The sequence below is a fragment of the Lontra canadensis genome, unplaced genomic scaffold, assembly GCF_010015895.1.
Source record: "Lontra canadensis isolate GAN:19392208 unplaced genomic scaffold, GSC_riverotter_1.0 scaffold49, whole genome shotgun sequence".
Lineage (NCBI taxonomy): Eukaryota > Metazoa > Chordata > Mammalia > Carnivora > Mustelidae > Lontra > Lontra canadensis.
Window position 1 is genome coordinate 5,291,419 of NW_022631043.1, and position 18,056 is coordinate 5,309,474.

At 43.9% G+C, this 18,056-nt stretch overlaps 1 protein-coding gene across 3 annotated transcripts in view; it reads right to left on the reverse strand.

Annotated features, from left to right (window-relative positions):
• KHDRBS3 (KH RNA binding domain containing, signal transduction associated 3) overlaps window positions 1–18,056 on the reverse strand; it is a 182,358-nt gene that overhangs the window by 41,602 nt on the left and 122,700 nt on the right. The gene's annotated exons all lie outside the window — the stretch shown is intronic.

Consider the following 18,056-nt stretch of genomic DNA (forward strand, 5'->3'; position numbering starts at 1 on the left):
CTTTACCTGTAAATTGTGAATCCCTTAAATATTCTGAAGGGATGAGAAATTATATATACACACATATGTACAGATTATAGCAAAAGCACACACCATGTATTAAGAACTTTATGAAGGACAGCTTATATAATTAATTATTATATTAAAGCATTACCCATAAAGACCTCTCTCCTGGATTTCTTAAACAACACAGCTAACAGATACAGATACAGAACATCAGAAGCCACTGCGTGCAAGGGTATGAGCCAAATAACTTAGTTTATGTATTCTCTCTTAAAAAGCATCTATTAAATATTAGACCTCAATTTACTTGGCTTAGGCAATCACAAATATCTAAAAAGTTATAATGATTTCCATTTTGTAAAACAAACGTCGACACTAAGAGGCAGTACTCTCTCTGTAGGAATGAGGCTCAAACATTTTGCACAAGATCGCCTATTTTTCTTTTAGATGTTTTTTCACAAAGGAGGAACTTAGTATTTGTTGAAGAGCTGCATGTCTAGTACTTTGGGCACAAGACAGAATAAAATATAAAATGAAAACTCAATAAATAGAGGCAGAGGAAAAATAAAAGTGAAGAATACACTTAGCACACAATATATAAACCACAGTGTTCCTCACAGTCGCAAACGGCAGATTACTCATTTGGTGATCTTCCAATGACCAATGCAAGAAGGAGAGAGCTATCGGACAAGATAAAGGCAAAGAATACAACAACAACAAAACTGATGGGATTTTAACAACGCAGTAAGTCATATAAATGCAGTTATTACTGATAATCCTGGTGAGTTCATAAATTAAAAGAAGCTGGTGTTCCTAACAGGAAGAGTAATATTAAGTTAAATTAAAAAACAGCAAGAACAAACCAAAGCCCTTCCACTTGCCTCCTACCCTGTTCCTGGAACTCAGTTAGACGTGACGAATGGAACAGGAGCGTCGTCGTCTGTGGTGCGAGGGAGACGACGGACCACTAAAGAGATAATGATAACACCGCAGGTCAGGTGCTATGGCAAAGGTGAGCACTGAGATGGCACAAAGTTGCCCAAAGGGGAATGGGAATGGAGAAGACGACCCCAAGGCGCCAATGCTAGCACTTCGTTTCAAAAGCTGAGAAAAGCAAAAGCAGCTGTTGAAATCATTAAAAATAAAAACTAGGCAGAATGAACAGCAGGTGCCAAACAGCAGAAGTACAGAAATCTGAGAACCTTCACATCCACGAAAACCAGCAGCTTGTTGGGGGCACCCTGTAAAGAGCAGAGAGCAATGAAACTGAGAAACCCATAAGCCACAGCACGGATTTGAGTTCTGAGTGACATGATCCACCTTGTGGCTTAGGGACACAGGGAACAGGGTGCGGACACAGAAGATCAGGGTGAATCTGGAGGGCTGGACTGGTCATTAGGTCATGGCACTGCACAGTGTGGCAATGAAGAGCTCAGGGTTCTCCAGGAATGTGTTAGGAGCCTGAAGAGTATGGCTTCACCAAGTGAAGAATTCCATTGCTCTGTTTATTTAAAGGACCAAGATTGTAAATGAGTGGAACTTTCTTGAATAACTAAAATGTTTAGTGCTATACTATTTTAACCCTACAGTTATGTTATTCATTCCTTGTTCAATTATTCCGTCAGATATTACAAGGCTAGAAATGTACTTGCATTTTCAAATTGTTTAGGTCACTGAATTATTGACTTCCATGTTTTTACACTGAAGATTTTAAAGGATTAAAATTGCAATTCTCACATAATTTCTTTCATGATGATTTCACAGATGGATTTGGCCATGGGGGGCAGAGCTCCTCCCATCACAAAAATTGTTCGGTGGACGACACTTGAATAATACAGGGAAGCGTGAAGAACAACGTGACTGGAGCGAAGGAAGAAAAGCTGAGTGTAGGTGCAAATACGTTTGTAAGTTTCTAGGAAGGAGTAGAGGGGTTCTTGTTGACCATCGGCCATCTTACTGCAAGACAGGAGAGGAGGTCACTGGTAGACAATCGGGGATTTAATCAGAAAGGATTCAAGATCGTTCCCATGAGGAAGGGCAGCAGGCAGAGTGAGTGAGAGCCCCTTAGCATTAGGTTTCTTTGTCTGAGAACCAATCTGAGCATCAGCAGCGCGCTCTCTCTTTTTGTTTCTCTCTTTTTTGTTCTTTTTTTGAATGCTCTTAGTGTTTCCAACTACTGCTTGCTGGTTTTCGTATTTATTTAATTTGATATTAAGAGATTCCTCTTTGGATTTTTTGAGGCCAGATCAGGGATTTTAACAAATAGTGAATACATTATTTGCTACAGGTTAACATGTAATTGGGTAGAAATCATAAATCTAGTAGAGACGGGGCATCACAGACTTGGTTCAATCACACCGCTAAGCTGAGAATCTACTCTAAAAAGCCTTCCAGAACCTGGGGTGGGGGACATCTATGTCCCTGTTGGCAGTGCTCAGACGTGTTGAACGAATTTCTTTACAGTTGAAATCTTGAGGTAATTTCCCGCATTTCTTTATTTTCTCCAAGAGAACATTCTCCTTTGTGACATGGCCTAGTCAACATGTCAGCCTCATTTTTTGCCATATGTCCTGAGCTGCTCCCAACAAGCCTCTGCATCCCCACACTCTGCCAGGGGATTTTTTCTCTGTGAGGCTTGAAGGACTCTCCTCTCCTGCTGTATCTGCTCAGTCCCAAGACACCGTGTGATGCAGCGACTGAGCAGATAGGCACATCTCCATTCCTGGGTGGGAAGTGGGCCTTGGCCTCCCCCACTGTTACCAAGGCCGATCGTGTCTTGTTTACTCTTTTACACAGAGCAGAAAGAGTGCCTGGAGCCTAGGAAGGGCGGCTCGATACATCAATGCTCATTCGATTGCTGGACCGAGTGCCTGCAGAGGAAAAAGCATACAGATGTACCCCCGCCTGGTCCTGTCTCCTGCCCTGAGCATGGGCCTTATGAACTTGCTTATTCCAAGAACCTACTGAATTCCCTCAGAAGGAAGCTTAAGAGCACTCCCTGACTTTATTCAAACGCAGTGCAAAGATGTTTTATCTCCTTTGCCACACTTATAAAACAGGGTCCTGTACCCGTGAGTGGGATGGCACAGGAGATACACATGTCTGATAAAATGCTGAGAATCCACTGGTCTCCACAAAGCTCTGTGAAGGCACCTTCATCTGGGCAGAGTCAGTGCCTGGGGCTTTCCCCTCCCCACAGCATCCCCACCCGCAGGAAGTCTTCAGCTACCTCCATGCCATCTCTGCATCCCCATGATGACTGCGGTACAATCACCCAGGTTTCAGCTGGACTCGTATGATATTCTAACTCATCTCCCTGGAAGTGCTCCCTTCTCTAAACCTTCCGCCAGAAGTAGCCACTAAAATGTGGGTCTGAGCTTGCTGCCTCCCTTCTTACAAATCTCCACTCCCCACCCGTCTGTTTCTACAAAATAAAGCACACCTTGCCAAGCCTCGCACGGGCTCGCCTCGGCGTCCTGCCCAGAGACTGCGCAGGGCGTGCCACAGCACCTCTAGAAGCTTCACCGTTTCATGCTGTAAATGCTCTGCGCCCGCCGCTCCCTCTGCTACCCCCTTCTAGGTTTTCCACCAGAAGACCTCAGGCTTAAATTTCACACCCTCCTTTGTGCTTCCACGATAACTGATAACTCGCTAATACAAGGGACCTGGAATTATCCCTCCGCCTCCCTTCTTCCCCCCAAGTCTGCAAGGTCCTCATGGGTAAGACCAAAGCCTTGCTTGTTCTCATATGCTCAACGTCTGCCATGCTGGAGGCTCACAGTGACCTTGTTGAATAAATGAATGACGACGAAAACTAAGTATGGACCAAGCGGCAGGAAGCAGACCAAAAACTTCTTTAAGATGAATGCAAATTAAGGAGATATTGTAGAATCAAATGCAAGATTTATTATAAAATACGATAAATGTTGGTAATGAGACCTCACCCGAATTCTTCTGTCAAACATTATCTACCGGTCTTACATTGCCTGTCCTCAGCAAAAATTCCCTTTTAAAATTCTGTATGCTATTTCTGAAAGTCAGAACATTATTAAAAACAGCAAACAAACATGGACAAGAAATAAATGTATATTGATATAAAGTCTTGCCTTATTAACAAAGAGTTACTGATTCAACAGGTTACACCTCTGAGTTTTCATCTTTGACAGTGAAGACGTCTATGTGGAATTTAACTGAGAGGGTGACCTAGACACTTGCTAGACGCCAGGGCTGTATGAGGAGAAACATGTTCTCACATAGGTAGAGATTCTCCGTTTGCCATTCCCAACCTAGAAAACTCCACCCGACACATGGCCAAATACCAAAGAAATCTTGCTTTGAAAAGAGATTTTTCCGAGATAAAGGAAACAGCATGACCTATTTTTAATTCTATTTCTGTCACAAGTAAAATCAAGCATAACATTTAAGCTGGAAAAAGCCATTTTAAACAGAAGAATTTATAAAAGACTTGGATTTCAAAAATAATGTTTCAGTTTTATGTCCTTTTAAAAGGAAACAATTACCCTATATAATACCTCACTTTAATTAGGGTGATATCTGGTCATTTTGAAATGCAAGAGGTTTTAATTTATAATACAGCACTAAAACATATTAAAATCTATAGGCTTGGGGTGACTGGGTGGCTCAGTCGGTTAAGTGTCTGCCTTTGGCTCAGGTCACGATCCTGGGGATCAAGCCCCCCGTCAGGCTCCCTGCTCAGTGGAGACTCACTTCTCCGTCTCCCTCTGCCTCTCCCAACTCGTGCTCATGAGTTCTCTCTCAAATAAATAAAATCTTATAAAACATCTATAATCTTATAATGACTATTTTGACTTTATAAGACAAACATTAAGCTAAAAACAGTCTTTTCAAAAACGCATTTTCCCGGGGTTCTGAGTAATAATATCCTTGTCAAGTATTACCAATGACCATGAACGTATCACATAACTAAGTTGATTTATAATTAAGGACAAAAATCACAATATTAATAATAATTATAAATAAGAATCTTTTCCATAATCATTTAGATATCATTAATTCAACACTCAAAATCACATCCCTAGGTAATGTTTACAGCTAGGAGGAATATACTATACACAGCTTCTAGATTATACAAATTCTTCCTATCAGCCTTTTGAGTCTGATGCTGTGTTCAAATTCCAGCTTTAACTGTGCAGCTTTGGGAATATCACCTAACCTCCTCAAAACTCAATTTTATAATATGCCAAATGGGAATCGTGATCCGTGTTATGGTTATTTTCAACGGTTGTAGATGGATTAACCAGAAAGTATATATGAAACCTGCTTGACACAGTACTCGCCCAATAAATGTAGATTTATTTAAGGATCTATCCCTTTTAACATTCTCAAACTCTTAAGCCAGAGAAACAGCAGAGCTATCCATGGATTTGTCTTTTATAGAATGTGATAAATTCTTAGAACTTTGTCTAAAACAGCAATGTCTGCTTGTTCATTCAGCAAATGCTGGTGCTGCCAGGGTTCTGGATGAAGCAGCAGCTGCCCACAACCAGCTGTGATCCTCTCCACAAGTGAACCCAGCTTGGGAAAACAGAGCTACGTCAGTCATTCATAGAACGATTTCTTTCCTCTCAGCTCATACCTAACAGGCACAATTAGATCTGTTTGGATTTGACAAGGTGTTCAAAAACACAATAAAGGAAAATTAGATTACAAAGAGGTTAACCCAGCAATTCCACAAACAAGGGAAGGGAAAACTGTATACAGAATATTAAAGAAAACCAAATTAAACCAGAAATCCCATGAGGATGGAAGAAAGGGGAATTACTAAACTGCATTAAAGCCACATTATGCACATCATGCCGAAGATTTTTACATCTATTTTTCTGCTTTCCAAAGGAGGTGGGCATTTGTTGAATGCCTACTACTTGCCGGGGCGGCGGGGGGACACAGTACCAAACAAACAAAACCAAAATGCATCCTTGTCCCTGGGGGGCTGACATTCTGGTGGGGCAGCAGACAGAGAAAACCAAGCATCCCAAAGATGGCACGGGGGAGGTGGGGGAGGCAGCCAGAAGAGCCTTAAGCAAGGACACCAGTACCAGTGTGAAGGGAGTGAGGAGCTGCTTATGCAGATCTGTTTAAGGGGGTGGGGGGTAGATTTCAGGCAGGATGAACGACAAGCACAAAGGTCCTAAGGTAGAGTCAGCCAGGTTGAGTGAACCAGAGCAAGGCAGGAGCCAGGTCACCTGGGACCTGCAGGACTTGATGTGAGGGAGGTGGCCACCAGAAGCTTCTGGGCCTCATGAGAGTTTCTGTGTTGTCTGAGATTTGTCTTTCTGCTTCATTTGACTTGACTTCTTCAACATTGTTTCTTCCTTCATCTGCATCTAATCTGCTAAAAACCATTTACTTAGTTCTTTTTTTTTATTTTATAGTTCTAGAATATCTGCTTTCTGTATTTCTATATTTTCCAGTTCTCTGCTTAAACCATCAATCTCATCTTTTAATTCCTAGATGATACAGAACATAGAGTTATTTTAAAGTTTATATCTGATATCTGAATCTACTATCTCTATATTTTTTCTCCGTTTTTTATTATGGTGACTTCAACTTTTATTTATATATGAAAAATTACAGAAAAAATTTAAAGTCTACGTTACATATTTCTCCGGAGAGAATTTATATTTGCTTTGGGTGGGAGGATAGGAGAATTAGCAATTCCAGCTTAGCCTTAGCCCAGAGGGACTGGGACCTCCAAACAGCCTTCCCGCGTTAAGTGCTTCTCTGAGCTCCAATGCAAAGCCTACAGGGTTATCAACCCTCTGCACCCAAACCTGGGAGCCTTAAATTCCAGTTTTTGTTTTTTTGTTCTTTTTTTAAACCTTTCCAAACTCCAGGTTTTTTAAAGCTCAATTACCTTCTCAGCTACCTCTTCAGGAACCGGCAGAAGGCCCCCAGGGGTTCTCAAGCAGGGTTCTACCAGGCCCAATACCCCACACCCACTGTGTACAAAGTGAATTCACTTCTTTCCCATGCATCTAGAAAGGCAGTACTTTCCTAGCACCATTGGCTATATCCCGTGATAGAGCTGAGGCAGCCCAGCTGAGAAAGGCTGCCCAAGGGAAAATGCGCTCAAAAATGCTGAGCTCACCTCTTTGGCGTTCCTCAAGAGGCTAGCTAGTATTTGTTTTGTTTGTATTTTGCTAGCTCTTATACCTCCAAAGACATTTTCTTTGTTGCTTCTGTTTCACCCCTCCCAGCCACTCTCGGCAAGGTCTGGAGCAGACTCTCACGAATGGGGTCTCCCTGTCTTTTGGGCCACCATGTTCTCTGAGTCCCGACAGGAGGAAGCATTCGGCAAATCCTTTCTGAATCAGTGGGTCAATAATGAATGACCAGCAGCTGAAGATCCATTCACTCACTCTTCCCAGTGAGAAGACAGCTCCTGTGGGAACGACAGCTGGCCAGGAGGGAGGCACCAAGTGACTCCAGCGTCACCAGGAAGAAGGGCCTCCTGGAACACAGAAATGCACACCTACTGCACAGAACACAGCTTCCTCCACAAGGAAACCAAAGCCCCAGACTATCAGAGTTTACACTGTTAGCACTAGACTGCTCCGTGCTTAGCTTCCAGGCAGAGAAACCTTCGGGTTACCACCTGGTCTAAGGGCAGATAGGCCTGCAGGAAGTCGTGCTGTTGTGTGATGGACAGAGTACTGGATCTGTCTGGTAAGCATTCTTCAGACACAAATTGGTCATATTTTAAAACCATGTATCCAAGTACACAACAAGGCATAAAAAGCTCCAAACCCCAAGTGCGCTCCTTAGTGAGTGTGCACAGCAGGTAACCGGCACTCGGCACTCGGACCAAGAAGCAGAACGCCCCGCCCCCACTGCGAGGCTGGCCTGGAACCTGTCCTCAGTTACTACCTCCCCGCCCCTGGCAGGCAGTAACCACCATCAAGTGAGCTTGAGCTTTCTGTCAGTGGAATCCGGGTGACTACTGCTCTGCCCAGCACAGTGCCCTGAGATCTGTCCTTGTCATCAGAGGGAGCTTCAGCGGCTGGTTCCTTTCTCGCTGCCTGAAAGTACCGATCTGCACCGTCACACCGCGGCTGTTTACTACTCCTGTTCTGAAAGGTATTTGGCTTCTTTCTCGTTTTTGCCTACGTGGCTCTTGCACAAGTGTTGTGTGCGTCCTCGTACGTTCCCAGGAGCAGCACCGCGGGGTCTCGGGGAAGCACGTGTGCAGCTTTAGCAGGGGTGTCAAACAGGTTTCCGAACTAGTGCTATCAGCCTGCGTTTCCACAGCAGCACAGGAGAACTCCTATTGTACCCCATTCCATTTAAAACTGGAAATTATCTTTTTAACTATTTTCATAAGTGTGAACAGCACTGGGTATTATGCTTATCGTAAACAGTAATCCCCACTTATCCAAGATTTCACTTTCTGAGGTTGTGGTTTCCTACAGTCCACCACAGGCCAGAAGCAGATGATCCTCCTCGTGACCCCTTGTCAGAAGGCCAACAGTAGCCTCCCGCTACGTCACAGGCCTGCGTCACTCCCCTCGCTCCATCTGGCCACATGGACCTTTTATCGCCCCACATCCTCCCAAGAAGAAGAGTGCACAGCACAGTAAGATATTTAGAGAGAAAGAGAGACCACATTCACATAGCCTTCATTACAGTCTACTGCAGTAACTATTATTGTTGTTGTTAATCTCCTAGGGGCCTCATTCATACATTCAGCTTTATCATGGGTGTGTGAACAGGAAAAAACAGTGACTGTAGCACTGAATAGTACCTGTGGCTTCAGGCATGCCCCGGGGTCCTGGGACAAACCCTCCACAGTTAAAGAGGGACTGCTGTCTCAATGTCCTGGGCACAGTTAGCAAGGGTCTGGCATGAAAGACAGAGCTACTTGGTAAACTGAAGAACTGAGATTTCTGAGCCAAAACCAAAATGACTTATAGGCTACTTTTTACGTGCCAGGCACTATTTTAAATACATTTTTTCAAAGATTTATTTATTTGAGATAGAGTGAAAAAGAGCATGAGCAGGGGAGAAGGGCAGAGGGAGAAAGACTCCTCTAGCAGCTCCCTGCTAAGCATGGCAGCCCCACTGGGAGAGCGGGCGGGTGGGGTGGGCGGTGGGGGGGGGGGGGGGGGGGGGTGTCTACCCAGGCTCCATCCCACAACCAGAAGGTCATGACCTGAGCAGGAAACTAAGAGCCAGCTCTTTAACTCACTGAGCCACCGGGTGCCCCTAGATACTTTACATATGTTAATTTGTCTAATCTTCATAACACTATGTGTTAAATAAGTACTAATATTTCCACTTAAAATCAGGGACTGAGGGATAGAGCAGATAAGAAATTCACCCAAATTACACAGCAATTAAAGACACAGCAAAGATGTGAATCTAGTCAGTCTGACTCCAGCCTTTGCTTGTAACTATGGCGATAAACACAGGGTTCATCCCCATAAAACAGAGGATCAGACCCTGTACTATAATCAGCTCCCCGGGACAGGGCCACACTCCGAGGACACATCTGGACGGCCAGCCGGCCTTCCGCACGTGTTACCCAACCTGACAGTGTACTTTAGCCCTGAAATATATCTTTCAAGGTTCCATGTCCCGTTATGACCTCACACTCTGCTAACGAACTGGATGAAAGCAAAAGGATAAAGATAAAGACGATAATAAACCTCATCAGTAAGACGGCACCGCCACGCCTCTGCTGGCCGCGCCTCCGCCGGCCGCCCCAACACCCACCGGTGCCTCCCGTGGGTCTCTGCCTGCCTGAATGCTGCTAGCGCCCTTTTCTGTTTGGTCTGCTGTCTCCAGAAGTCTTTCCACGTTCCATCAAGCAGCAGTCTTCCCTGATTGGTCCTCCTGAAATACTCCGTATGTGTGTGTGTGTTTTCTTTGCTGTATTAAGAAATCAAATATTGATTACTACGTGCTGGGCACTATGGATAAAAAGCCATGGCATCTATCATCAATAACTTGAAATGTAAGGAAAATAATGATATAAGTGAAGGGAATGATCACATTGTTCTAAGAAAGTATCTTAAGTAGGGTGTTTACACATGGACATGACAAAGAACCAGCACCTGAAACAGACAGGGTCATGGGCGGGTTCAAAGCACGGACAGTAACAGTGAGTCTTCCTAGACCCTGATCTGCTTGAACGCAGGGATGGAGTTCGATGAATGCTGGTTAATGTGCGAAGAAAATGACAAAACTAAGATGGCAGGTTCTTGGAGGGGATCCATTATAACAGAGGGCCATTCCCATGGTTCTCAAGCCCCTCCCTGCCGCAGCCCTAATTCACTTGAGGGACACGACACCTCCATCCCAGTAGCTCAGATACAACCATCATCGCTCGCTCACTTCAATGGGCAAGCCCTCACTGCAGAGGCAAAAATTGTTCTCCATGCCCTAGAGACACTGTCATTCCAGAGTTCTCCATGCTCTTAAAATGCTTTTCTGGTTGGTTTGTTTAAAATACAGAGAAGAAACAAAACAAAACAAAACAAAAAAACTCTAAATACATAAATTTAAAATCTGAAATCATTTCTCAAAGTTCTGCGTTTCCAAAATAGGTCAACTTTCCAACAATTTAGAAAAGAGATCAACTTATGAAGGTCCTGACAGACACTTCAAGTAAATTGCATGTGGCTCTTGCTTCCGGTAAAATGAATGTGAAAAATTACAGAACCTTCATCTTTTTATCTAAAATAAAAAGGTGTCCCTAGGCTTTTCAATTCACATTTAAAATGCATTTTCATAAATAACCTTTTCACAATCTGTACTCTGTTTTAATTAAATTTCTCACTATGGAAAACAAGATAATTGAGACAATTTAGAGATTAGTTAACTGTCAAAAAATTATGCCAGTAGTCACTGCACTGGGAAAATTTGCCAACGGTACAACGTTCTTCTGTAACTGAAGTCCCCAAACTAGTCATGTAATCGAAACTCCAGGTGAGCTCACAAATGAAAGAGGACAATGGCTTCACCGAGTCTTCAGAACATAATCTACATCACAGATTTACATGTATGTTCAAACACTGCATTTGGTTTTGCACGTTTGTTTCCAGTCACCGAAAACTTGGAAGAGATTATCCCTCTGGCAAAAGAGTCCGTGGCAGTCCCTGCATGACCAGGTGTTGGAGGGGACACCGACTATGGCAGGAGCAGGCTGCCTGCTTCAAGCCAGCTTCACCTGCCGCAGCGTTACTGCACCGTGGTGCGGGAGAACAGGCAGAAGAGGAATGTCTGCTTGTGGAACCCACGGTTCAGACTTCTGCTCCCATTCAAAACTGTCTCTGACTTTTTAAACCTGGATTAAGTGAACAAATGGCAGATGTCCTGTGAGGAAACGCCCCCTAAGAGCTGCACGAGACAGTTCTGAGAAGCCTGGGGCAGAGCGCAGGCTCCGGGGGGGCCCTCCATGTACCCGGCCCTCCCTCGCCTCTTGCAAGTAGGCTCGACTGCACCCCATGAGAGAGGCATCCCAGAGGGATAATCAGAGCATATCAAGTACCCGCAGAGCTTCCATATTCTGAAGAAGTTGAATGACTTCTAGAATGCCCTACCATGTTTATGTTTAAAGGGGATCAACCCATCAGCTCAGCCTCCAAAGCCTACAGCGATTCACATGAAGCTATCGGGGACATCACTGACTGGCACGTACTTCCTTTGAAGAAATAGATGGGTGACATGGGCATAATTAAGTGAGTTAGAAAAGAATAAATGATTAAAGCTCCTAAGATGATTTGAGTTTGTACATCTTGAATGGTGAGTATGCATTTGAAAAGAACTCTCATTTTTAAAACATTTTTCAAAACTTCTAGAATTCAAGAGACTCAGAGCCACTCACTCACTTTCCACTTTCAGCTTGTTACTTCCATTAAAATATAGTTTGCTGTGTTTGTTCTGTGACTTTCTTTTCAGTACCAAGATTTCTAGCTGATGAAAATGTAGTTACTTATTAGAAAAAGCATTTCTGGGTGACAGAATGAAGAAAGCTTCAGAAAAAAACCAATTACAGAATTTTAAAGTTGGAAAAGAAGTTAGGACGGTGGGGCTCCTGGGTGGCTCAGTAGGTTAAAGCCTCTGCTTTCAGCTCAGGTCATGATCTCAGGGTCCTGGGATCAAGCCCTGCATCAGGCTCTCTGCTCCGCGGGGAGCCTGCTTCCTCCTCTCTCTCTCTGCCTGCCTCTCTGCCTGCTTGTGATCTCTGTCAAATAAATAAATAAAATCTTAAAAAAAAAATATTAGGACGGTGTCTGGCCTAACCTGCTGGTTCCTTGGGTGAAATACCATGACCAGCACTTTGTAGTCACAGAAACCAAAGCCCAAAAGGGTTAAACAATTTGCATACGAAACAATGGTGACACTGATAAGAACGGAGACCAGAAACCAAGTACTTGCCTCACAGAGTAACATTCTCTTTATTAAATTGCATTGTCTTCCACATTTATTAGTTCACTAAATGAGCCATGCTATGCTGCTAAAATTGGTGCCAGATACTTAATTTTACTTCACTAAGTATATTTAACAGTGCACATGACACATGGAATGACACCATTCATTGGCTGTAACAAAGACCACCCTCCACATGTTAATGTATGATCTCTAAACTGTCAGGCCTGTGGCAGGCTTTGGGCAAACTCAGAGGAGGTGAGAGAAGAGAGGAAAAGAGAGGAGAGGGGAGGCTGGGGAGGGAAGAGGAGAGGAGGGAAGAGGATACGGGAGAGGAGGCAGAGGGAGAAGAGAGGATAGGAGAGGACTGATGGAAAGCTGGTGGCAGGTGAGACATGGGGACAAGCATTACAGACAGGTGCAGACTGGGAGAAGTGTAGGTGCTCCTGGAGGACATGGTCACAGCATGTGAGTGGGATGCTGCGAGGGAGGCGTGTCTCCCGAGGAGGGCAAACGCCCTAACTAAAGCTGGGGTGACATGAGGAGCTGGAGACCAAAGAGCGATGCAGATGTGAAAAGACTTGGTTTGCTGTCTGCTTATAGGGAACGAGAGGAGGCACGGATGAGACCCTGCCGCCTGGGGATATGCCGTCCACCCTCACCAGCCTCTGTGAGCCCACGGGGCTGGCCCAGGCCACAGCTTTGACAGTGCTGTGTGGCACTCTGGGACAGAAAGACACAGGAGGTGGACACTGGAGGGCACGCAAGAGAGAGGCGAGAGTTGGAGATTTAGATCAAGTAGTTACAAACAAGCAGGGTTTGTTGTTGTTGTTGTTGTTGTTGTTTAAAAGATTTATTTATTTGACAGAGAGAGAGCACAAGTAGGCAGAAAGGCAGGCAGAGAAGGGAAAGCAGGCTCCCCGCCGAGCACGGAGCCCGATGCGGGACTCGATCCCAGGACCCTGAGACCATGAACCAAGGCAAAGGCAGAGGCTTAACCCACTGAGCCCCCCACAAACATGCAGTGTTAGGTGAAATCATGGAAACAGATTTTTCAGCAACAATAAAAGATAGTGAGCGTTTAAAGAACATGGATCTATTTTGATTGTGTGTTTTCTCTGCATGTGGAGCCTAAAGTGATTTATCAAAACTGGTTTCATTTTAGAAATTCATATGTAAATTGGGCTCTGCCAGGAAGCATCAAACATGTCTTTCTATGTAATTACACCAACACTTTGAATTGTTAAAATGCTCTCATTGAATGTATTCTGGGTTATGTTAATTACTTCGTCAGTTATTTAATTATTTGGACACAAGTAATGAATCAATGTCATTTTGGGGAAGAGGTACTTCTTGTTCTCAAAAAAGAGATGAGAAGTTATAGTAATTATGTCTAATTTTACTAAGTTAAAAGTGGAGCAGAAGGTCCCAAATTTATTGGCAAATGGTTGAAAACATATCCATTATCTGTTTTCTTCTCTCCTGGAAAAAAAAGCTAATCATGTTGAATTGTCTTGTTTCCTTAGAGTTACTCTTAAAAGACAAGCGTTCACCGACGGGAGGATCTGGTCTCCCCAACGGAGAGTCTGTTCCTCACGCACGGCCACTGCCTGTCGCCTGCCCTCTCCTCACGCTCATCTCCTCGCAGAGCAGCAGACTGATTTACTAACAGATGTTCTTCTCAAGGACACATGCTCAGGGAGCATATGTGACAGTGACTGTGATGAAGAACAGTTGGCCCAGGTGACACTATAAATGATCAAATATCTTCGCATATACACCTTGAGAAAAATCAGTCCAATTTCAATAGTCACATTTTGACAAGGAAATACCTTCAAATTATCAAGCTTTCTCACTGGGGCTAATCAAGCGTATTCTTATAACAGGCCACTGTAACGCTCACCACTCGCTGAGTGTTTAAGCCTAGTGCCATGGGGGGATCCCTTCAGGCTGGCGCACGTACTCTGAAGAACACGGAGTATTTTAAGGACTAAAACGTATGCTTTTTCAAAAAAGTAGCAGCTGTGGCAGGATCTGAAGGAATAGGATGTTACCCCTTTTTGGTTTAAATAAGCAACTGATAGGATTTTTTGTCTTTTATTCTGGAAATAATGTCCTCAGATAATAAATGTTAAGTGGAAGTTAAAATGAAAAGCAAATTGAATTGGTTGGATAGAACCAAACAAGTTCATAGAAATAAAACATTTAATCACTATGGATGTACTTTGAGGAGAATCTTTAAAAATCACATTTCTGAGTTCCAAAGGAATGACACGTCTTTTTGAGAGTTACAGGTGCTCTGAAACTCTTAAAGAAAAAACTATTTTTTTTTTTGCTAGTAAATACAACACTATTGTCATTTATTATTTTTAAAATTCCTAAACCCATCCTGTTTTTCCTAATTATTCTCAATTTCCATTTATCTAGTTAAGGTAGCTTAACACAAGTGGCTGATTACACGGCCAGGCCACAGGGGTCATCTGACACAATCTCTTGTCACCTGGCCCACCATCCTGGGGAAGCAAGACGAAGTAGCCGCTACATTTTCTCCAAAGAGGAGAAGAGCCTATAGGCTCATCTACTAGAACACGGTTCTTCATAAAGCACTGAGTGTTCGAAAACAGACAGCCCCTGAGTCCTGAATCCCGCATCTGCTCCTTCTTTATCTGCCACACCTTTAGGCGAGACACTTCAACTTCTCACATGCACAACAGATCATAACATCTCACTGAGTGGCTATGAGAAGAACATGAGAGAACATACATGAAAATGCCTTGTGGAGAGTAGCTTCTCATTAAGTATTACATCGTCTGGAAAGTTCATTCTTATACTGAGATAAGAATTATGTTACTCTGCGACTTTCAGGAGCTACAGAGAATTAGTCTTATCTCTTTGTAACCTGTAACTGCCCTTTGAACACCAGGGACAGGGATAACTAAGGCAAGATGTTTTTTCAAATGCCAACTCTCACACTGCTTCCCATCGGATGGTTACAGTAATGACTTGGAAAAGATCAATGGTAACCTTCATTAGGAAAACTTATCGGGTCTCTAATCCAGTAAAGATTTACTAAGTGCATATAATGTGCCGGAAACTATGCTACAGGCGAGAGAGTGTTTTTCCTTAGAAGTTTATAATCTGCTGAGAAACAGATGTATACTAATGACTACACTATACAGCTATATGCCAACAGTGAAGAGAGAGAGACAGAGAGAGCACAAGTAGGGGGACCAGAACAGGGAGAGGGAGAAGCAGGCTTCGTGCTGAGCAGGGAACCCGACCCGGGACTCAGACGCCAGGCCTCTGGGATCCTGACCTGAGCCAACAGACTCAACAGACTGAGCCACCCAGGTATCCCTTAAAACTCAGTCTTGAGAACAGTCACACATTCAGCAAACACCTAGTAAAGACCTTCTATGTGCCAGACAGCACACTAGGTGATAGGAGTTATAGACAAAGGTGAATGGCAAGCGAGGGATCCATATTCTCAAGGAGTTTAGAAACTCCTTTATATTCATTCCAGTTCAATGGTATGATTATTTTAAAGATCAACTCCAACTTTCCCACTTGCCGCATGAATGAAGAACTATTTGGGGCATTATAGGATCTCAAGATTTCTAAGTTGGATAATGTTTAGGATATCCACCTCTTCCAAAGTCCCACAAACAAACAAACACATTTTTAAATTTTCTTTTTTTAAGTCTGGGCATTTTCTCCTTCCCGTGCTCCAAAGCTAAGCATGTTGTGTGAATAATCTTCAGGATTTCAAATAGTTAGGACCGATGGCCAATGTCTGGGAATATACCAGACACCGCAAAGCTGTGGTCAGGAAACGAGTTGAAGTCAAAAGAGCACACCTGAGAGGCAGAGCTACTAGGGCGAGCCGCAGAGGTGAGGGGACTGTGTCTCCTCCTCACACCAGCTCCCAACATCGTTTGCTGTGTACAGTGTTCCGCTATTGAAGCTTTCAGTATATAACAGCGTAAAAGGCCTGCAAAATGCGAGGCAAAATGGGGAAAATCCTTGTTCTTGGCTATTAACTTCCATAAGTGTTTCCAGGAGTAACAGATACAAATCAAGAGGGAAAGGTATAGCACGGACATAATCCAAACTCTTCATTATAGTAATCCAGCTTGGGGAAGAGGCCGTACTCATGACAGTACAGCTGGCCCTTGAACAATGTGGGGTTAGGAGCCCTGACTCCCATGCAGTTGAAAATCTGTGTATAACATTTGACTGCCAAAAACCTAAGTACTAATAGATAGCCTACTGCTGACCAGAAGCCTTCCAATAACATAAATAGTTGATTAACACATGTCCTGAACATTGCATGTATGAAATACTGTACTCTTACAATAAACTAACTCAGAGAAAATATTAAGAAAATCATAAGGAAGACAAAATACATCTATAGTACTGTACCATTATTTTCAGAAAAATCCACATACAAGTGGACCCAGGCAGTTGGAACCCGTGTTGTTCAAGAGTCATCTTTCTTTTGTGTATGTGTCCGACTCCAGCACCTAGAGCACATTCAGAAAGCAGCTGTGTGTGCAAGAGCTGTTGTGTGAACATGACAGAATTGCCGATGCCGCACTCCAGGTAAGTTCAGATGAGGGCGGGAAACACAGCCATCGGTTACCTGGGAGAGGAAGAGGCCGCCACCCTGGAACTGTGGCTGCAGCCACAGCGCCTGGAGGAGCGCCAGGTGAGTGTGGGACCCGAACAGTGAAAGCTCCCTTTCTCCCCGAAGCTCCTGAACCCCGTCTGCTCCTGGAAGGACACACGGATTCTTCGGCATGGCCACTGTCGCATCATCCACGGTAGTCAGCGGGAAGGGCAGTAAATTAACTCAACCAAATACTTCTCAAGTCAATTGTTTTAACGCCTTTCTCCTCTGGACTTGAACTTTTCCAGAAATGGTCATTGTATTCATCTAATTGCATTCTGGATTCACTAGAGTGTACACCTAGAGACAGACGGAATTCAATCCATCTGAGTGGAAAGGTGAATTAATGTATGGGGAGAAGGCAACAGCTCTTTCTGAAATGTGACTGTAAAGCCCAACAAGCAGCTTGCCTGACTCAGACCATACTGACAGCACCAGGGGCCGAGGATCCAGGCTTCCCACACCCTGTGTCTGATGGTCTGGTGACACCATCTAGCCACACCTGCATTAATCCAGACCTAAGAGAAAGCCCAGGTGGAAAACGACAAACACCGAACAGCACTTTCCCCCCCGTTGCAGTCTCTGCTATTCTCAGGAGACGCCACATCTGTGGAAGAGCTTGAGGCATGATTATCATTGTCAGTTTGGTCAGAATATCAGGACACAGGAACATGTCAAACTGTAAGAAAATAAGGAGAAGAGAGAGAGGTCACACCCTTTCTCAACAAAATAGCAAAATGGTGAAAGTGTTATGGGATTTATTTGTTAAATTCACTGAGTTCCCAGGATCCATTCTCTGCCGCTCAGAGATACAAGCCAAACATCCTTGCCCCTCCAGAAGTCCCAGTGTAGGTGGGAGAGAGATGTGTGACTCCAGCAGTATTGCTCAATACAGCAGCTCCTACTTCCTCTGACTTTCCCTAAGGATAGCTGACAAACAGGAAGCATGAGATTCCAAGCAGAGAGCAGCACC